This window comes from Cyrtonyx montezumae, unplaced genomic scaffold, assembly GCF_038088225.1.
Source record: "Cyrtonyx montezumae isolate F1298 unplaced genomic scaffold, pur_monq_1.0 scaffold_31, whole genome shotgun sequence".
NCBI lineage: Eukaryota > Metazoa > Chordata > Aves > Galliformes > Odontophoridae > Cyrtonyx > Cyrtonyx montezumae.
This window is the reverse complement of record NW_027072036.1, coordinates 1-20,752: the sequence shown is the minus strand read 5'-3', so window position 1 is coordinate 20,752 and position 20,752 is coordinate 1.

The following is a 20,752-nucleotide window of genomic DNA, read 5'->3' as shown; positions in this document are numbered from 1 at the left end:
CTGTGCTTTCCCTGTTTCTCCTCCTTGTCCTTTGCCCTTTCCCTGGGCTTTTTAGCGCCGTTCTCTTGTCCCAGCTCTGGGCCTTTTGGCGTCGCTCTGTTGTTCCTGTAGTTCATTGCTTGCACTGTTCCCGTTCCATGCCCTGGGCTTTCCCTGTTTCTCCTCTTTGTCCTTTGCCCTTTCCCTGGGCTTTTTAGCGCCGTTCTCTTGTCCCAGCTCTGGGCCTTCATTTGGCGTCGCTCTGTTGTCCCTGTAGCGCATTCCTTGCACTGTTCCCCTTCCATGCCCTGGGCTTTAGTGCATTCCTCGTGCCATTCTCCGTGCCCTCATCTTTGCTGTGTCTTTCCCTGGTTCTTCTCCTTCCCTTGGCCCAGCTCTGGCCCTTTTCTTTGCACTGCTCTCTTGGCCCCGTAGTGCAGTCCTTGCGCCGTTCCCTCTCCATCCCCAGGGCGTTCCCTGTGCTGTTCTCCTTCATTCTTCCCCTTGCCTTTCCCTGCACCATTCTCCTTGCCTTTCTTTTGCTTCATCTTTCCCTGGGATTTCACTTTGGCTTTTCCTTGCCTGGGTGTTCCGCTTACCTTTGCCTCCCTGGGATGCGTTGGAGGCAGCTTTGATTTTAATTAACATCACCTGAACTGTAATCTTAATGGGAGCTCTAAAGGTAATTGTAATCATGTGCAGTGTAACCCTAAACTTAATGCTAATTGTCTTTTTCCTACTTATCTCTGTTAACCCTATTTAACAACATCTAGATCCTCCAATAACACTGATTTCCTGGAGCACTGCAGCCAGAGTCCAGCAGCCGGACCTCAGCCTACAGCAGTCAGCATCAAGACCCTGCATTTCCTGACTCTACTGAGCCTCTGTATCCCTGCTGCCCCCACCCCTCTCCCTCCCATCTCCCAGGCCCTATTTTGAAGGGAGCTGTGCAGCTGCGGGACTAGGCGGCCCACAGAAGGTAATTCCTCAGAGCCCCGCATGCTGGGATGGAGCTGTTCCACTGAAGGTGCAGTAGAGCCCGGGGATGGCACCATCGGTGAGTTTCCTGGGAGCTGTCAGCAGGCAGACTTGTAGGTTCTCCCATATCGCGTCCTGACCTTCCACGTGTCTCAGCAGCGCTTCTCTGAGGATCCGCTGCGCCATCTTTCCCAGCACAGAGGTGAGATCGAGGGGTCGGTGGTTCCTGGGGTCATCCTTTGTCTACGTTTTCCAAAGAGGTGTAATGCTGCCTTTATTCTTCTCACCAGGGACTTCACCTGATTGCTCTGACTTCAAACACCATTGAGAGCAGCTCTGCGACTCCATCAGCTCATTCCTCAGGACTCCAGGATGCGTCTCATGGGGACCCATAGACTTTGGGATGCTCCGGTTCCCCAGGCGGTCCGGTACCCGATCTCGGCTCGCGGTGGGGGGTGGGCAGCATCGCTTCCCCAGTCCCCATATCCCAAACCAAAGCATCTGAGGGCTGTGCGATGAGCAGTCATCAGAGGGGACAAGCAATAAAACTGAGTACCGAACCTTCTCTTTGTGCTCCTGGTGAGCAGCATTGTGCACAGGGTTCAACCACGTTGCTCTGGGAAAGGAGCACTGCTGTGCGTGTTTGTGTAAGAGACGTTGTCCTGTATGTGTGGGACAGTGCCTTCATTGTTGTTCTGTGTCCAGCCGGTGGCCATGGGGAGCTGCAGCACTCCTGGGGATGGAACGCGGAAGCGGCGAGGAATGGGAAGCTGCATTTCCTGGAACGTTCTGGAACCGGACTGCGCTGACCGGTAACTGTTCCCCCAACCAGGTAAGGGCTGCGCACACCCACCGGTGATTTCCCATTGTGCCGTGCAGTGCTCCCAGAGCTTTTTCCAGTGCTGTAGGGTACCCAGAGCTGCCTGCCTGTTTCCTTCTGGCTGTTTTCTTTGTCTTTACCCCTTAGCTTTCTCTGTGGTGTTTTCTTTGCCTTTCCCCTTTGCTTTTCCCCCCACCTTTCCCTGTTACTTCTTCTTGCCCTTTGCCTTTCCCTGCAGTGTTCTCCTTGCGTTTGCCCTAAGTTCTGCCCTGGCCTCCTTTTGGCGTCGTTCTCTGCCCCCCATTGCTTTCCCTGCACCGTTCCCCTTCCTCACCCTTTGCTTTTGTCTCTGCCTGGGCCTTTATGCGCTGTTTTCTTGGCCCATTTCCAGGCTCTCTCTTGGCATCGTTCTCTTGGCCCCTTCGATGAATTTCCTGCATCATTCCCCTTCCTTGCCATGGCTTTCCCTGCAGTGTTCTTCTTGTGTTTGCCCTTAGTTTTGCTGGGGCCTTGTCATTGTGCCATTCTCTTGGTCCAGCTCAGGGCCTTCTCTTGGCACTGTACTCTTGACCCCCATAGTGCTCTCTTTTTTTGCGCCGTTCCCTCCCTCCCTTTCTCCTTCTTGGGTTTTTGCGCCGTTCCCTCCCTCCCTTTCTCCTTCTTGGGTTTTTGCGCCGTCCCCTCCCTCCCTTTCCCTTTCTTGTTTTTGCACTGCTCCCTTGTTTTCTCTTTGTGTTGCTCTGGCTCTGTGTTGTTTTTGCTGCCTTTGCCCTCTGTTTTGCCTTGGCTTTCCCTGTGATGCTGTCCATGCCCTTCTCCTGGCACTGTTCTCGTGGTGCTGCTGTGGCCCTTCTCCTTGTGCCGTTCTGTTTCTTCCTGTTTTCCCCTCGGCATTCCCTGCACAGTTCTCCTCGCCTTTGCCTTTATCCCATTGTCTTTTCCTGAGATGTTCTTGAGTTTGCATGCCCTGCCTCTTCTCCTTTCCTTTTCTTTGTTTTTTTTCTTGGGATTTCACCTTGCTTTTGCCTGCCTAGGGTTCTTGCTTGCCTTTGCTTCACTGGGTTCGGTTGGGTGGCAGCTTTGGTTTTAATGCTGATTTGAACCCCAAGCTTAATGGGAGCACTAAAGATAATTGTATTAATGCACACTGTAACTGTAATACTAACCCTAACTGTCCATTTCCTATTGATTACTGTATTAACCTCATTAAAAACCATCCAACCCAACGGTGATGGTAACGCCCAACCCTCCAGTAACTCTGATTGCACAGAGACATTCCCGCACTCCCAATTGCATCTGATCACCACACTCCTTTGTGTCACCATGTCTCTTGGCCCCAGGCATCTTGAGCAGCGCACACAGTGCAGCCCCAGTGTTTCTGAACAGTGCACTCACTCTTTGTTGCGTTCCACAGGTGGGAGCGGAGAACTGCGCCGCAAAAACCACACGGAGGGATCCATTGTTCTTCACAGACTCGGTGAGAAACGGTAAGCTGCAACTCCTGGAATGGCACTTTGCTGCCCAGCTGCCTTAAGAGGTAAGGACAACGTGTGCCCACCAATGTTTATTTATGAATAAATTACTGCGTTTCTAGAAGATGGTTCTCCCGTTGTGTTGTACTGCATCACTTTGTGCCCCGGATTTCAATCTGGGTCACCGTAGCGTAGAAGTAGAGTGTGCGTGTGTGTGTGCATGTGTAGTTGTAACCTAAGAACCGTACAGCAGTACAGGCATAGCGACAGAACTCTACACTTCAGTTGTGCACTGTGACCATCTCTGACCTTCAAAGTCATATCTCAAACACCTCTAAAAGTTCTCTGTAATAACACTAACCTGACTCTTGCACCATTTACAGGGCCGGGCTGACGGCGAGCTCTACTTGCGTCTCTGCATTTGTAGAGTTACCAATGTCTCTTTCTAAATGATGTCTCTTGTTGTTACAGGTGAAGGTCTCTTCAGCACCACTCAGTTCCGGCCCATAGCGTCACCTGCAGTTGTAAGCACTCTGCGTGGGATGCAGCACTCACATTGATTGTACTTCGTTCCATAGTCCTCAGCCTGGCGATCCAACGTGTCCACGTCCGTCTGTCCACATCTCTTCTACGGCGGCCGATCAACACTTCCTTCCGCTGCAACGCCATCTCCAGACTTGCGCAGGTGCATTCTGTCCCTCACCCAGATCATCAATAAAGATTTTGGACAGGCCTGAATTCCACTTGGGACATGACCCTGGTTATAGTCCCACCCTATGGGCGCGGCCATGGCACTTGTTCTTTACGCAGCCAATAGTGTCCCCGTCCCAGCACCCCCCTGTACTTATCTCCCGGAGAATCCCATGGCTCATCATGTCCAGTACTTTGCCTCGCTTACGGGGTTGGGTTGGCTTTGTTCTGAGTTTGCTTGTCCAGCAGGCTGACCCAAACCTGTAATCAATACCCAGAGTTTGCAAGGAGTACTTTTTCACTCCTTTTCAATTGGATGGAGATTCGTGCCGGTTTGCGGCCAATTGGAGTTTGGTGCTGATTTCAGCGCAGCAGGGGCTTTTGCCTCTCCCAAATTGAATTGAGTTAGGCCTTGCTTACGGGGTTGGGTTAGCTTTACTCAGTTTGTCCTTGTAGAGTAGGCTAACCCAACCTCGTAACCAACGCACGGCCGTTGGTCGGAGACCTTTTGCTCCTTCCCGGCCACTTTGAGACTCGTGCCGGTTTGCGGCCACACTGAGATGGATGCTGATTTCTGCTCACGCAGTGATTTTTTCCACTTCCAATTTGACTTTAGCCATTGCTTATGGGGTCGGTTTAACTTTGCTCTGAGTTTGCTTGTCCAGCAGGCTAACCCGACCCCATAACCAACACCCCCATCTCACACAGAGTCCTTTTGCGCTCCTTTCTGATTGGATTGAGACTTGTGCCGGTTTGAGGCCAGTCCAAGATGAGCGCTGATTTCAGCGCAGCAGGGGCTTTTGCCTCTCCCAAATTGAATTGAGTTAGGCCTTGCTTACGGGGTTGGGTTAGCTTTGCTCAGTTTTTCCTTGTAGAGTAGGCTAACCCAACCTCGTAACCAACGCACAGTCGTTGGTCGGAGACCTTTTGCTCCTTCCCGGCCACTTTGAGACTCGTGCTGGTTTGCGGCCAGTCCAAGATGAGCGCTGATTTCAGCGCAGGCCATGATTTTTGCTTCTTCCAAATTGAGTTAAATTTGAGTAATTGGCTTGAACTAAATTGAAAAATTAAATTTCAAATTGAGTTACGCCTTGCTTACGGGGTTGGGTTAGCTTTGCTCAGTTTTCCCTTGTAGAGTAGGCTAACCCAACCTCGTAACCAACGCACGGCCGTTGGTCGGAGACCTTTTGCTCCTTCCCGGCCACTCTGAGGTCCGTGTTGGTTTTGATGTGGCCGTGGTCCTTTGATTCCATGTGCCCAATTAAGGAAAGCATTTGGTTTTTTGTATATTGGGTATGTGGATTGCGTGCAGAACGCAGTGTTTGGGTACACAAATGATACTGAGGCCTCGTGACCCTTGTCTAGTTGGTATGATTTGGATTATGTATGTAAAGTGAGCTTTGGACTGTCTGTGTACACTATGGCTGTAAAAAATGTCTGGGACCCGCTCTGATGCTGTGTACAATGATGATGCTGCCTGGGACCCGCTCTGATGCTCTGTACCATTTGTGGGACCCGCTCTGATGCTGTGTACCATTTGTGGGACCCGCTCTGATGCTGTGTACGCTGTGGCTGTAACAATTTCTCAGACCCGCTCTGAGTCTCTGTATGACAAAAATGATGTCTGGAACCCAGTCTGTATTTGTATCTGCTGTGGCTGTAACTTGTACTGATGCAGATGATGTGTATGCTGTACCTGTAAACTGTGCCTTGTATTGTTGTGAACATGTGTGCTCTGTATGTAAGTGTGTATTGTTTGTACTACTCTGTGATATCATGGCATGCACTAAACATTGCTCATTATGGAATAAAGGAATATTTGTCAGACAGAACTGAGTGTTGTGTTACATTTTCTGCCCCAGGAGCATATCACCATACAAGGTAGGTGTGACAGGTAAGTGTGGGGCTAGTGTGGTTAGATTTAGGCTCTAGTTAGACTTAGTGCCTAGTTAGTTGCGGTAGGACTTAGCGGTGGTTGCGGTAGGACTTAGCGGTGGTTGCAGGTGGTTGCGGTAGGACTTAGCGGTGGTTGCAGGTGGTTGCGGTAGGACTTAGCGGTGGTTGCGGTGGTTGCGGTAGGACTTAGCGGTGGTTGCAGTGGTTGCGGTAGGACTTAGCGGTGGTTGTGGTAGTTGCGGTAGGACTTAGCGGTGGTTGCGGTAGGACTTAGCGGTGGTTGCGGTAGGACTTAGCGGTGGTTGCGGAGGTTGCGGTAGGACTTAGCGGTGGCTGCGGTGGTTGCAGTAGGACTTAGCGGTGGTTGCGGTGGTTGCGGTAGGACTTAGCGGTGGCTGCGGTGGTTGCGGTAGGACTTAGCGGTGGCTGCGGTAGTTGCGGTAGGACTTAGCGGTGGCTGCGGTAAGACTTAGCGGTGGCTGCGGTAGGACTTACTAGCGGTGGTTGCAGTGGTTGCGGTAGGACTTAGCGGTGGTTGCAGTGGTTGCAGTAGGACTTAGCGGTGGTTGCAGTGGTTGCAGTAGGACTTAGCGGTGGTTGCGGTAGGACTTAGCGGTGGTTGCGGTAGGACTTAGCGGTGGTTGCGGTAGGACTTAGCGGTGGTTGCAGTGGTTGCGGTAGGACTTAGCGGTGGTTGCGGTAGGACTTAGCGGTGGTTGCGGTAGGACTTAGCGGTGGTTGCGGTAGGACTTAGCGGTGGTTGCGGTAGGACTTAGCGGTGGCTGCGGTAGGACTTAGCGGTGGCTGCGGTAGGACTTAGCGGTGGCTGCGGTAGGACTTAGCGGTGGTTGCAGTGGTTGCGGTAGGACTTAGCGGTGGTTGCAGTGGTTGCAGTAGGACTTAGCGGTGGTTGCAGTGGTTGCAGTAGGACTTAGCGGTGGTTGCGGTAGGACTTAGCGGTGGTTGCGGTAGGACTTAGCGGTGGTTGCGGTAGGACTTAGCGGTGGTTGCAGTGGTTGCGGTAGGACTTAGCGGTGGTTGCGGTAGGACTTAGCGGTGGTTGCGGTAGGACTTAGCGGTGGTTGCGGTAGGACTTAGCGGTGGTTGCGGTAGGACTTAGCGGTGGTTGCGGTAGGACTTAGCGGTGGTTGCGGTAGGACTTAGCGGTGGTTGCGGTAGGACTTAGCGGTGGTTGCGGTAGGACTTAGCGGTGGTTGCGGTGGTTGCGGTAGGACATAGCGGTGGTTGCAGTGGTTGCGGTAGGACTTAGCGGTGGTTGCGGTAGGACTTAGCGGTGGTTGCGGTAGGACTTAGCGGTGGTTGCGGTAGGACTTAGCGGTGGTTGCGGTAGGACTTAGCGGTGGTTGCGGTAGGACTTAGCGGTGGTTGCGGTAGGACTTAGCGGTGGTTGCGGTAGGACTTAGCGGTGGTTGCGGTAGGACTTAGCGGTGGTTGCGGTGGTTGCGGTAGGACATAGCGGTGGTTGCAGTGGTTGCGGTAGGACTTAGCGGTGGTTGCGGTAGGACTTAGCGGTGGTTGCGGTGGTTGCGGTAGGACATAGCGGTGGCTGCGGTGGTTGCGGTAGGACTTAGCGGTGGCTGCGGTAGTTGCGGTAGGACTTAGCGGTGGTTGCAGGTGGTTGCGGTAGGACTTAGCGGTGGTTGCAGGTGGTTGCGGTAGGACTTAGCGGTGGCTGCGGTAGTTGCGGTAGGACTGAGGGTTAGGGTTAGGGTTAGGGTTAGGGTTAGGGTTAGGGTTAGGGTTAGGGTTAGGGTTAGGGTTAGGGTTAGGGTTAGGGTTAGGGTTAGGGTTAGGGTTAGGGTTAGGGTTAGGGTTAGGGTTAGGGTTAGGGTTAGGGTTAGGGTTAGGGTTAGGGTTAGGGTTAGGGTTAGGGTTAGGGTTAGGGTTAGGGTTAGGGTTAGGGTTAGGGTTAGGGTTAGGGTTAGGGTTAGGGTTAGGGTTAGGGTTAGGGTTAGGGTTAGGGTTAGGGTTAGGGTTAGGGTTAGGGTTAGGGTTAGGGTTAGGGTTAGGGTTAGGGTTAGGGTTAGGGTTAGGGTTAGGGTTAGGGTTAGGGTTAGGGTTAGGGTTAGGGTTAGGGTTAGGGTTAGGGTTAGGGTTAGGGTTAGGGTTAGGGTTAGGGTTAGGGTTAGGGTTAGGGTTAGGGTTAGGGTTAGGGTTAGGGTTAGGGTTAGGGTTAGGGTTAGGGTTAGGGTTAGGGTTAGGGTTAGGGTTAGGGTTAGGGTTAGGGTTAGGGTTAGGGTTAGGGTTAGGGTTAGGGTTAGGGTTAGGGTTAGGGTTAGGGTTAGGGTTAGGGTTAGGGTTAGGGTTAGGGTTAGGGTTAGGGTTAGGGTTAGGGTTAGGGTTAGGGTTAGGGTTAGGGTTAGGGTTAGGGTTAGGGTTAGGGTTAGGGTTAGGGTTAGGGTTAGGGTTAGGGTTAGGGTTAGGGTTAGGGTTAGGGTTAGGGTTAGGGTTAGGGTTAGGGTTAGGGTTAGGGTTAGGGTTAGGGTTAGGGTTAGGGTTAGGGTTAGGGTTAGGGTTAGGGTTAGGGTTAGGGTTAGGGTTAGGGTTAGGGTTAGGGTTAGGGTTAGGGTTAGGGTTAGGGTTAGGGTTAGGGTTAGGGTTAGGGTTAGGGTTAGGGTTAGGGTTAGGGTTAGGGTTAGGGTTAGGGTTAGGGTTAGGGTTAGGGTTAGGGTTAGGGTTAGGGTTAGGGTTAGGGTTAGGGTTAGGGTTAGGGTTAGGGTTAGGGTTAGGGTTAGGGTTAGGGTTAGGGTTAGGGTTAGGGTTAGGGTTAGGGTTAGGGTTAGGGTTAGGGTTAGGGTTAGGGTTAGGGTTAGGGTTAGGGTTAGGGTTAGGGTTAGGGTTAGGGTTAGGGTTAGGGTTAGGGTTAGGGTTAGGGTTAGGGTTAGGGTTAGGGTTAGGGTTAGGGTTAGGGTTAGGGTTAGGGTTAGGGTTAGGGTTAGGGTTAGGGTTAGGGTTAGGGTTAGGGTTAGGGTTAGGGTTAGGGTTAGGGTTAGGGTTAGGGTTAGGGTTAGGGTTAGGGTTAGGGTTAGGGTTAGGGTTAGGGTTAGGGTTAGGGTTAGGGTTAGGGTTAGGGTTAGGGTTAGGGTTAGGGTTAGGGTTAGGGTTAGGGTTAGGGTTAGGGTTAGGGTTAGGGTTAGGGTTAGGGTTAGGGTTAGGGTTAGGGTTAGGGTTAGGGTTAGGGTTAGGGTTAGGGTTAGGGTTAGGGTTAGGGTTAGGGTTAGGGTTAGGGTTAGGGTTAGGGTTAGGGTTAGGGTTAGGGTTAGGGTTAGGGTTAGGGTTAGGGTTAGGGTTAGGGTTAGGGTTAGGGTTAGGGTTAGGGTTAGGGTTAGGGTTAGGGTTAGGGTTAGGGTTAGGGTTAGGGTTAGGGTTAGGGTTAGGGTTAGGGTTAGGGTTAGGGTTAGGGTTAGGGTTAGGGTTAGGGTTAGGGTTAGGGTTAGGGTTAGGGTTAGGGTTAGGGTTAGGGTTAGGGTTAGGGTTAGGGTTAGGGTTAGGGTTAGGGTTAGGGTTAGGGTTAGGGTTAGGGTTAGGGTTAGGGTTAGGGTTAGGGTTAGGGTTAGGGTTAGGGTTAGGGTTAGGGTTAGGGTTAGGGTTAGGGTTAGGGTTAGGGTTAGGGTTAGGGTTAGGGTTAGGGTTAGGGTTAGGGTTAGGGTTAGGGTTAGGGTTAGGGTTAGGGTTAGGGTTAGGGTTAGGGTTAGGGTTAGGGTTAGGGTTAGGGTTAGGGTTAGGGTTAGGGTTAGGGTTAGGGTTAGGGTTAGGGTTAGGGTTAGGGTTAGGGTTAGGGTTAGGGTTAGGGTTAGGGTTAGGGTTAGGGTTAGGGTTAGGGTTAGGGTTAGGGTTAGGGTTAGGGTTAGGGTTAGGGTTAGGGTTAGGGTTAGGGTTAGGGTTAGGGTTAGGGTTAGGGTTAGGGTTAGGGTTAGGGTTAGGGTTAGGGTTAGGGTTAGGGTTAGGGTTAGGGTTAGGGTTAGGGTTAGGGTTAGGGTTAGGGTTAGGGTTAGGGTTAGGGTTAGGGTTAGGGTTAGGGTTAGGGTTAGGGTTAGGGTTAGGGTTAGGGTTAGGGTTAGGGTTAGGGTTAGGGTTAGGGTTAGGGTTAGGGTTAGGGTTAGGGTTAGGGTTAGGGTTAGGGTTAGGGTTAGGGTTAGGGTTAGGGTTAGGGTTAGGGTTAGGGTTAGGGTTAGGGTTAGGGTTAGGGTTAGGGTTAGGGTTAGGGTTAGGGTTAGGGTTAGGGTTAGGGTTAGGGTTAGGGTTAGGGTTAGGGTTAGGGTTAGGGTTAGGGTTAGGGTTAGGGTTAGGGTTAGGGTTAGGGTTAGGGTTAGGGTTAGGGTTAGGGTTAGGGTTAGGGTTAGGGTTAGGGTTAGGGTTAGGGTTAGGGTTAGGGTTAGGGTTAGGGTTAGGGTTAGGGTTAGGGTTAGGGTTAGGGTTAGGGTTAGGGTTAGGGTTAGGGTTAGGGTTAGGGTTAGGGTTAGGGTTAGGGTTAGGGTTAGGGTTAGGGTTAGGGTTAGGGTTAGGGTTAGGGTTAGGGTTAGGGTTAGGGTTAGGGTTAGGGTTAGGGTTAGGGTTAGGGTTAGGGTTAGGGTTAGGGTTAGGGTTAGGGTTAGGGTTAGGGTTAGGGTTAGGGTTAGGGTTAGGGTTAGGGTTAGGGTTAGGGTTAGGGTTAGGGTTAGGGTTAGGGTTAGGGTTAGGGTTAGGGTTAGGGTTAGGGTTAGGGTTAGGGTTAGGGTTAGGGTTAGGGTTAGGGTTAGGGTTAGGGTTAGGGTTAGGGTTAGGGTTAGGGTTAGGGTTAGGGTTAGGGTTAGGGTTAGGGTTAGGGTTAGGGTTAGGGTTAGGGTTAGGGTTAGGGTTAGGGTTAGGGTTAGGGTTAGGGTTAGGGTTAGGGTTAGGGTTAGGGTTAGGGTTAGGGTTAGGGTTAGGGTTAGGGTTAGGGTTAGGGTTAGGGTTAGGGTTAGGGTTAGGGTTAGGGTTAGGGTTAGGGTTAGGGTTAGGGTTAGGGTTAGGGTTAGGGTTAGGGTTAGGGTTAGGGTTAGGGTTAGGGTTAGGGTTAGGGTTAGGGTTAGGGTTAGGGTTAGGGTTAGGGTTAGGGTTAGGGTTAGGGTTAGGGTTAGGGTTAGGGTTAGGGTTAGGGTTAGGGTTAGGGTTAGGGTTAGGGTTAGGGTTAGGGTTAGGGTTAGGGTTAGGGTTAGGGTTAGGGTTAGGGTTAGGGTTAGGGTTAGGGTTAGGGTTAGGGTTAGGGTTAGGGTTAGGGTTAGGGTTAGGGTTAGGGTTAGGGTTAGGGTTAGGGTTAGGGTTAGGGTTAGGGTTAGGGTTAGGGTTAGGGTTAGGGTTAGGGTTAGGGTTAGGGTTAGGGTTAGGGTTAGGGTTAGGGTTAGGGTTAGGGTTAGGGTTAGGGTTAGGGTTAGGGTTAGGGTTAGGGTTAGGGTTAGGGTTAGGGTTAGGGTTAGGGTTAGGGTTAGGGTTAGGGTTAGGGTTAGGGTTAGGGTTAGGGTTAGGGTTAGGGTTAGGGTTAGGGTTAGGGTTAGGGTTAGGGTTAGGGTTAGGGTTAGGGTTAGGGTTAGGGTTAGGGTTAGGGTTAGGGTTAGGGTTAGGGTTAGGGTTAGGGTTAGGGTTAGGGTTAGGGTTAGGGTTAGGGTTAGGGTTAGGGTTAGGGTTAGGGTTAGGGTTAGGGTTAGGGTTAGGGTTAGGGTTAGGGTTAGGGTTAGGGTTAGGGTTAGGGTTAGGGTTAGGGTTAGGGTTAGGGTTAGGGTTAGGGTTAGGGTTAGGGTTAGGGTTAGGGTTAGGGTTAGGGTTAGGGTTAGGGTTAGGGTTAGGGTTAGGGTTAGGGTTAGGGTTAGGGTTAGGGTTAGGGTTAGGGTTAGGGTTAGGGTTAGGGTTAGGGTTAGGGTTAGGGTTAGGGTTAGGGTTAGGGTTAGGGTTAGGGTTAGGGTTAGGGTTAGGGTTAGGGTTAGGGTTAGGGTTAGGGTTAGGGTTAGGGTTAGGGTTAGGGTTAGGGTTAGGGTTAGGGTTAGGGTTAGGGTTAGGGTTAGGGTTAGGGTTAGGGTTAGGGTTAGGGTTAGGGTTAGGGTTAGGGTTAGGGTTAGGGTTAGGGTTAGGGTTAGGGTTAGGGTTAGGGTTAGGGTTAGGGTTAGGGTTAGGGTTAGGGTTAGGGTTAGGGTTAGGGTTAGGGTTAGGGTTAGGGTTAGGGTTAGGGTTAGGGTTAGGGTTAGGGTTAGGGTTAGGGTTAGGGTTAGGGTTAGGGTTAGGGTTAGGGTTAGGGTTAGGGTTAGGGTTAGGGTTAGGGTTAGGGTTAGGGTTAGGGTTAGGGTTAGGGTTAGGGTTAGGGTTAGGGTTAGGGTTAGGGTTAGGGTTAGGGTTAGGGTTAGGGTTAGGGTTAGGGTTAGGGTTAGGGTTAGGGTTAGGGTTAGGGTTAGGGTTAGGGTTAGGGTTAGGGTTAGGGTTAGGGTTAGGGTTAGGGTTAGGGTTAGGGTTAGGGTTAGGGTTAGGGTTAGGGTTAGGGTTAGGGTTAGGGTTAGGGTTAGGGTTAGGGTTAGGGTTAGGGTTAGGGTTAGGGTTAGGGTTAGGGTTAGGGTTAGGGTTAGGGTTAGGGTTAGGGTTAGGGTTAGGGTTAGGGTTAGGGTTAGGGTTAGGGTTAGGGTTAGGGTTAGGGTTAGGGTTAGGGTTAGGGTTAGGGTTAGGGTTAGGGTTAGGGTTAGGGTTAGGGTTAGGGTTAGGGTTAGGGTTAGGGTTAGGGTTAGGGTTAGGGTTAGGGTTAGGGTTAGGGTTAGGGTTAGGGTTAGGGTTAGGGTTAGGGTTAGGGTTAGGGTTAGGGTTAGGGTTAGGGTTAGGGTTAGGGTTAGGGTTAGGGTTAGGGTTAGGGTTAGGGTTAGGGTTAGGGTTAGGGTTAGGGTTAGGGTTAGGGTTAGGGTTAGGGTTAGGGTTAGGGTTAGGGTTAGGGTTAGGGTTAGGGTTAGGGTTAGGGTTAGGGTTAGGGTTAGGGTTAGGGTTAGGGTTAGGGTTAGGGTTAGGGTTAGGGTTAGGGTTAGGGTTAGGGTTAGGGTTAGGGTTAGGGTTAGGGTTAGGGTTAGGGTTAGGGTTAGGGTTAGGGTTAGGGTTAGGGTTAGGGTTAGGGTTAGGGTTAGGGTTAGGGTTAGGGTTAGGGTTAGGGTTAGGGTTAGGGTTAGGGTTAGGGTTAGGGTTAGGGTTAGGGTTAGGGTTAGGGTTAGGGTTAGGGTTAGGGTTAGGGTTAGGGTTAGGGTTAGGGTTAGGGTTAGGGTTAGGGTTAGGGTTAGGGTTAGGGTTAGGGTTAGGGTTAGGGTTAGGGTTAGGGTTAGGGTTAGGGTTAGGGTTAGGGTTAGGGTTAGGGTTAGGGTTAGGGTTAGGGTTAGGGTTAGGGTTAGGGTTAGGGTTAGGGTTAGGGTTAGGGTTAGGGTTAGGGTTAGGGTTAGGGTTAGGGTTAGGGTTAGGGTTAGGGTTAGGGTTAGGGTTAGGGTTAGGGTTAGGGTTAGGGTTAGGGTTAGGGTTAGGGTTAGGGTTAGGGTTAGGGTTAGGGTTAGGGTTAGGGTTAGGGTTAGGGTTAGGGTTAGGGTTAGGGTTAGGGTTAGGGTTAGGGTTAGGGTTAGGGTTAGGGTTAGGGTTAGGGTTAGGGTTAGGGTTAGGGTTAGGGTTAGGGTTAGGGTTAGGGTTAGGGTTAGGGTTAGGGTTAGGGTTAGGGTTAGGGTTAGGGTTAGGGTTAGGGTTAGGGTTAGGGTTAGGGTTAGGGTTAGGGTTAGGGTTAGGGTTAGGGTTAGGGTTAGGGTTAGGGTTAGGGTTAGGGTTAGGGTTAGGGTTAGGGTTAGGGTTAGGGTTAGGGTTAGGGTTAGGGTTAGGGTTAGGGTTAGGGTTAGGGTTAGGGTTAGGGTTAGGGTTAGGGTTAGGGTTAGGGTTAGGGTTAGGGTTAGGGTTAGGGTTAGGGTTAGGGTTAGGGTTAGGGTTAGGGTTAGGGTTAGGGTTAGGGTTAGGGTTAGGGTTAGGGTTAGGGTTAGGGTTAGGGTTAGGGTTAGGGTTAGGGTTAGGGTTAGGGTTAGGGTTAGGGTTAGGGTTAGGGTTAGGGTTAGGGTTAGGGTTAGGGTTAGGGTTAGGGTTAGGGTTAGGGTTAGGGTTAGGGTTAGGGTTAGGGTTAGGGTTAGGGTTAGGGTTAGGGTTAGGGTTAGGGTTAGGGTTAGGGTTAGGGTTAGGGTTAGGGTTAGGGTTAGGGTTAGGGTTAGGGTTAGGGTTAGGGTTAGGGTTAGGGTTAGGGTTAGGGTTAGGGTTAGGGTTAGGGTTAGGGTTAGGGTTAGGGTTAGGGTTAGGGTTAGGGTTAGGGTTAGGGTTAGGGTTAGGGTTAGGGTTAGGGTTAGGGTTAGGGTTAGGGTTAGGGTTAGGGTTAGGGTTAGGGTTAGGGTTAGGGTTAGGGTTAGGGTTAGGGTTAGGGTTAGGGTTAGGGTTAGGGTTAGGGTTAGGGTTAGGGTTAGGGTTAGGGTTAGGGTTAGGGTTAGGGTTAGGGTTAGGGTTAGGGTTAGGGTTAGGGTTAGGGTTAGGGTTAGGGTTAGGGTTAGGGTTAGGGTTAGGGTTAGGGTTAGGGTTAGGGTTAGGGTTAGGGTTAGGGTTAGGGTTAGGGTTAGGGTTAGGGTTAGGGTTAGGGTTAGGGTTAGGGTTAGGGTTAGGGTTAGGGTTAGGGTTAGGGTTAGGGTTAGGGTTAGGGTTAGGGTTAGGGTTAGGGTTAGGGTTAGGGTTAGGGTTAGGGTTAGGGTTAGGGTTAGGGTTAGGGTTAGGGTTAGGGTTAGGGTTAGGGTTAGGGTTAGGGTTAGGGTTAGGGTTAGGGTTAGGGTTAGGGTTAGGGTTAGGGTTAGGGTTAGGGTTAGGGTTAGGGTTAGGGTTAGGGTTAGGGTTAGGGTTAGGGTTAGGGTTAGGGTTAGGGTTAGGGTTAGGGTTAGGGTTAGGGTTAGGGTTAGGGTTAGGGTTAGGGTTAGGGTTAGGGTTAGGGTTAGGGTTAGGGTTAGGGTTAGGGTTAGGGTTAGGGTTAGGGTTAGGGTTAGGGTTAGGGTTAGGGTTAGGGTTAGGGTTAGGGTTAGGGTTAGGGTTAGGGTTAGGGTTAGGGTTAGGGTTAGGGTTAGGGTTAGGGTTAGGGTTAGGGTTAGGGTTAGGGTTAGGGTTAGGGTTAGGGTTAGGGTTAGGGTTAGGGTTAGGGTTAGGGTTAGGGTTAGGGTTAGGGTTAGGGTTAGGGTTAGGGTTAGGGTTAGGGTTAGGGTTAGGGTTAGGGTTAGGGTTAGGGTTAGGGTTAGGGTTAGGGTTAGGGTTAGGGTTAGGGTTAGGGTTAGGGTTAGGGTTAGGGTTAGGGTTAGGGTTAGGGTTAGGGTTAGGGTTAGGGTTAGGGTTAGGGTTAGGGTTAGGGTTAGGGTTAGGGTTAGGGTTAGGGTTAGGGTTAGGGTTAGGGTTAGGGTTAGGGTTAGGGTTAGGGTTAGGGTTAGGGTTAGGGTTAGGGTTAGGGTTAGGGTTAGGGTTAGGGTTAGGGTTAGGGTTAGGGTTAGGGTTAGGGTTAGGGTTAGGGTTAGGGTTAGGGTTAGGGTTAGGGTTAGGGTTAGGGTTAGGGTTAGGGTTAGGGTTAGGGTTAGGGTTAGGGTTAGGGTTAGGGTTAGGGTTAGGGTTAGGGTTAGGGTTAGGGTTAGGGTTAGGGTTAGGGTTAGGGTTAGGGTTAGGGTTAGGGTTAGGGTTAGGGTTAGGGTTAGGGTTAGGGTTAGGGTTAGGGTTAGGGTTAGGGTTAGGGTTAGGGTTAGGGTTAGGGTTAGGGTTAGGGTTAGGGTTAGGGTTAGGGTTAGGGTTAGGGTTAGGGTTAGGGTTAGGGTTAGGGTTAGGGTTAGGGTTAGGGTTAGGGTTAGGGTTAGGGTTAGGGTTAGGGTTAGGGTTAGGGTTAGGGTTAGGGTTAGGGTTAGGGTTAGGGTTAGGGTTAGGGTTAGGGTTAGGGTTAGGGTTAGGGTTAGGGTTAGGGTTAGGGTTAGGGTTAGGGTTAGGGTTAGGGTTAGGGTTAGGGTTAGGGTTAGGGTTAGGGTTAGGGTTAGGGTTAGGGTTAGGGTTAGGGTTAGGGTTAGGGTTAGGGTTAGGGTTAGGGTTAGGGTTAGGGTTAGGGTTAGGGTTAGGGTTAGGGTTAGGGTTAGGGTTAGGGTTAGGGTTAGGGTTAGGGTTAGGGTTAGGGTTAGGGTTAGGGTTAGGGTTAGGGTTAGGGTTAGGGTTAGGGTTAGGGTTAGGGTTAGGGTTAGGGTTAGGGTTAGGGTTAGGGTTAGGGTTAGGGTTAGGGTTAGGGTTAGGGTTAGGGTTAGGGTTAGGGTTAGGGTTAGGGTTAGGGTTAGGGTTAGGGTTAGGGTTAGGGTTAGGGTTAGGGTTAGGGTTAGGGTTAGGGTTAGGGTTAGGGTTAGGGTTAGGGTTAGGGTTAGGGTTAGGGTTAGGGTTAGGGTTAGGGTTAGGGTTAGGGTTAGGGTTAGGGTTAGGGTTAGGGTTAGGGTTAGGGTTAGGGTTAGGGTTAGGGTTAGGGTTAGGGTTAGGGTTAGGGTTAGGGTTAGGGTTAGGGTTAGGGTTAGGGTTAGGGTTAGGGTTAGGGTTAGGGTTAGGGTTAGGGTTAGGGTTAGGGTTAGGGTTAGGGTTAGGGTTAGGGTTAGGGTTAGGGTTAGGGTTAGGGTTAGGGTTAGGGTTAGGGTTAGGGTTAGGGTTAGGGTTAGGGTTAGGGTTAGGGTTAGGGTTAGGGTTAGGGTTAGGGTTAGGGTTAGGGTTAGGGTTAGGGTTAGGGTTAGGGTTAGGGTTAGGGTTAGGGTTAGGGTTAGGGTTAGGGTTAGGGTTAGGGTTAGGGTTAGGGTTAGGGTTAGGGTTAGGGTTAGGGTTAGGGTTAGGGTTAGGGTTAGGGTTAGGGTTAGGGTTAGGGTTAGGGTTAGGGTTAGGGTTAGGGTTAGGGTTAGGGTTAGGGTTAGGGTTAGGGTTAGGGTTAGGGTTAGGGTTAGGGTTAGGGTTAGGGTTAGGGTTAGGGTTAGGGTTAGGGTTAGGGTTAGGGTTAGGGTTAGGGTTAGGGTTAGGGTTAGGGTTAGGGTTAGGGTTAGGGTTAGGGTTAGGGTTAGGGTTAGGGTTAGGGTTAGGGTTAGGGTTAGGGTTAGGGTTAGGGTTAGGGTTAGGGTTAGGGTTAGGGTTAGGGTTAGGGTTAGGGTTAGGGTTAGGGTTAGGGTTAGGGTTAGGGTTAGGGTTAGGGTTAGGGTTAGGGTTAGGGTTAGGGTTAGGGTTAGGGTTAGGGTTAGGGTTAGGGTTAGGGTTAGGGTTAGGGTTAGGGTTAGGGTTAGGGTTAGGGTTAGGGTTAGGGTTAGGGTTAGGGTTAGGGTTAGGGTTAGGGTTAGGGTTAGGGTTAGGGTTAGGGTTAGGGTTAGGGTTAGGGTTAGGGTTAGGGTTAGGGTTAGGGTTAGGGTTAGGGTTAGGGTTAGGGTTAGGGTTAGGGTTAGGGTTAGGGTTAGGGTTAGGGTTAGGGTTAGGGTTAGGGTTAGGGTTAGGGTTAGGGTTAGGGTTAGGGTTAGGGTTAGGGTTAGGGTTAGGGTTAGGGTTAGGGTTAGGGTTAGGGTTAGGGTTAGGGTTAGGGTTAGGGTTAGGGTTAGGGTTAGGGTTAGGGTTAGGGTTAGGGTTAGGGTTAGGGTTAGGGTTAGGGTTAGGGTTAGGGTTAGGGTTAGGGTTAGGGTTAGGGTTAGGGTTAGGGTTAGGGTTAGGGTTAGGGTTAGGGTTAGGGTTAGGGTTAGGGTTAGGGTTAGGGTTAGGGTTAGGGTTAGGGTTAGGGTTAGGGTTAGGGTTAGGGTTAGGGTTAGGGTTAGGGTTAGGGTTAGGGTTAGGGTTAGGGTTAGGGTTAGGGTTAGGGTTAGGGTTAGGGTTAGGGTTAGGGTTAGGGTTAGGGTTAGGGTTAGGGTTAGGGTTAGGGTTAGGGTTAGGGTTAGGGTTAGGGTTAGGGTTAGGGTTAGGGTTAGGGTTAGGGTTAGGGTTAGGGTTAGGGTTAGGGTTAGGGTTAGGGTTAGGGTTAGGGTTAGGGTTAGGGTTAGGGTTAGGGTTAGGGTTAGGGTTAGGGTTAGGGTTAGGGTTAGGGTTAGGGTTAGGGTTAGGGTTAGGGTTAGGGTTAGGGTTAGGGTTAGGGTTAGGGTTAGGGTTAGGGTTAGGGTTAGGGTTAGGGTTAGGGTTAGGGTTAGGGTTAGGGTTAGGGTTAGGGTTAGGGTTAGGGTTAGGGTTAGGGTTAGGGTTAGGGTTAGGGTTAGGGTTAGGGTTAGGGTTAGGGTTAGGGTTAGGGTTAGGGTTAGGGTTAGGGTTAGGGTTAGGGTTAGGGTTAGGGTTAGGGTTAGGGTTAGGGTTAGGGTTAGGGTTAGGGTTAGGGTTAGGGTTAGGGTTAGGGTTAGGGTTAGGGTTAGGGTTAGGGTTAGGGTTAGGGTTAGGGTTAGGGTTAGGGTTAGGGTTAGGGTTAGGGTTAGGGTTAGGGTTAGGGTTAGGGTTAGGGTTAGGGTTAGGGTTAGGGTTAGGGTTAGGGTTAGGGTTAGGGTTAGGGTTAGGGTTAGGGTTAGGGTTAGGGTTAGGGTTAGGGTTAGGGTTAGGGTTAGGGTTAGGGTTAGGGTTAGGGTTAGGGTTAGGGTTAGGGTTAGGGTTAGGGTTAGGGTTAGGGTTAGGGTTAGGGTTAGGGTTAGGGTTAGGGTTAGGGTTAGGGTTAGGGTTAGGGTTAGGGTTAGGGTTAGGGTTAGGGTTAGGGTTAGGGTTAGGGTTAGGGTTAGGGTTAGGGTTAGGGTTAGGGTTAGGGTTAGGGTTAGGGTTAGGGTTAGGGTTAGGGTTAGGGTTAGGGTTAGGGTTAGGGTTAGGGTTAGGGTTAGGGTTAGGGTTAGGGTTAGGGTTAGGGTTAGGGTTAGGGTTAGGGTTAGGGTTAGGGTTAGGGTTAGGGTTAGGGTTAGGGTTAGGGTTAGGGTTAGGGTTAGGGTTAGGGTTAGGGTTAGGGTTAGGGTTAGGGTTAGGGTTAGGGTTAGGGTTAGGGTTAGGGTTAGGGTTAGGGTTAGGGTTAGGGTTAGGGTTAGGGTTAGGGTTAGGGTTAGGGTTAGGGTTAGGGTTAGGGTTAGGGTTAGGGTTAGGGTTAGGGTTAGGGTTAGGGTTAGGGTTAGGGTTAGGGTTAGGGTTAGGGTTAGGGTTAGGGTTAGGGTTAGGGTTAGGGTTAGGGTTAGGGTTAGGGTTAGGGTTAGGGTTAGGGTTAGGGTTAGGGTTAGGGTTAGGGTTAGGGTTAGGGTTAGGGTTAGGGTTAGGGTTAGGGTTAGGGTTAGGGTTAGGGTTAGGGTTAGGGTTAGGGTTAGGGTTAGGGTTAGGGTTAGGGTTAGGGTTAGGGTTAGGGTTAGGGTTAGGGTTAGGGTTAGGGTTAGGGTTAGGGTTAGGGTTAGGGTTAGGGTTAGGGTTAGGGTTAGGGTTAGGGTTAGGGTTAGGGTTAGGGTTAGGGTTAGGGTTAGGGTTAGGGTTAGGGTTAGGGTTAGGGTTAGGGTTAGGGTTAGGGTTAGGGTTAGGGTTAGGGTTAGGGTTAGGGTTAGGGTTAGGGTTAGGGTTAGGGTTAGGGTTAGGGTTAGGGTTAGGGTTAGGGTTAGGGTTAGGGTTAGGGTTAGGGTTAGGGTTAGGGTTAGGGTTAGGGTTAGGGTTAGGGTTAGGGTTAGGGTTAGGGTTAGGGTTAGGGTTAGGGTTAGGGTTAGGGTTAGGGTTAGGGTTAGGGTTAGGGTTAGGGTTAGGGTTAGGGTTAGGGTTAGGGTTAGGGTTAGGGTTAGGGTTAGGGTTAGGGTTAGGGTTAGGGTTAGGGTTAGGGTTAGGGTTAGGGTTAGGGTTAGGGTTAGGGTTAGGGTTAGGGTTAGGGTTAGGGTTAGGGTTAGGGTTAGGGTTAGGGTTAGGGTTAGGGTTAGGGTTAGGGTTAGGGTTAGGGTTAGGGTTAGGGTTAGGGTTAGGGTTAGGGTTAGGGTTAGGGTTAGGGTTAGGGTTAGGGTTAGGGTTAGGGTTAGGGTTAGGGTTAGGGTTAGGGTTAGGGTTAGGGTTAGGGTTAGGGTTAGGGTTAGGGTTAGGGTTAGGGTTAGGGTTAGGGTTAGGGTTAGGGTTAGGGTTAGGGTTAGGGTTAGGGTTAGGGTTAGGGTTAGGGTTAGGGTTAGGGTTAGGGTTAGGGTTAGGGTTAGGGTTAGGGTTAGGGTTAGGGTTAGGGTTAGGGTTAGGGTTAGGGTTAGGGTTAGGGTTAGGGTTAGGGTTAGGGTTAGGGTTAGGGTTAGGGTTAGGGTTAGGGTTAGGGTTAGGGTTAGGGTTAGGGTTAGGGTTAGGGTTAGGGTTAGGGTTAGGGTTAGGGTTAGGGTTAGGGTTAGGGTTAGGGTTAGGGTTAGGGTTAGGGTTAGGGTTAGGGTTAGGGTTAGGGTTAGGGTTAGGGTTAGGGTTAGGGTTAGGGTTAGGGTTAGGGTTAGGGTTAGGGTTAGGGTTAGGGTTAGGGTTAGGGTTAGGGTTAGGGTTAGGGTTAGGGTTAGGGTTAGGGTTAGGGTTAGGGTTAGGGTTAGGGTTAGGGTTAGGGTTAGGGTTAGGGTTAGGGTTAGGGTTAGGGTTAGGGTTAGGGTTAGGGTTAGGGTTAGGGTTAGGGTTAGGGTTAGGGTTAGGGTTAGGGTTAGGGTTAGGGTTAGGGTTAGGGTTAGGGTTAGGGTTAGGGTTAGGGTTAGGGTTAGGGTTAGGGTTAGGGTTAGGGTTAGGGTTAGGGTTAGGGTTAGGGTTAGGGTTAGGGTTAGGGTTAGGGTTAGGGTTAGGGTTAGGGTTAGGGTTAGGGTCTAGGGTTAGGGTTAGGGTTAGGGTTAGGGTTAGGGTTAGGGTTAGGGTTAGGGTTAGGGTTAGGGTTAGGGTTAGGGTTAGGGTTAGGGTTAGGGTT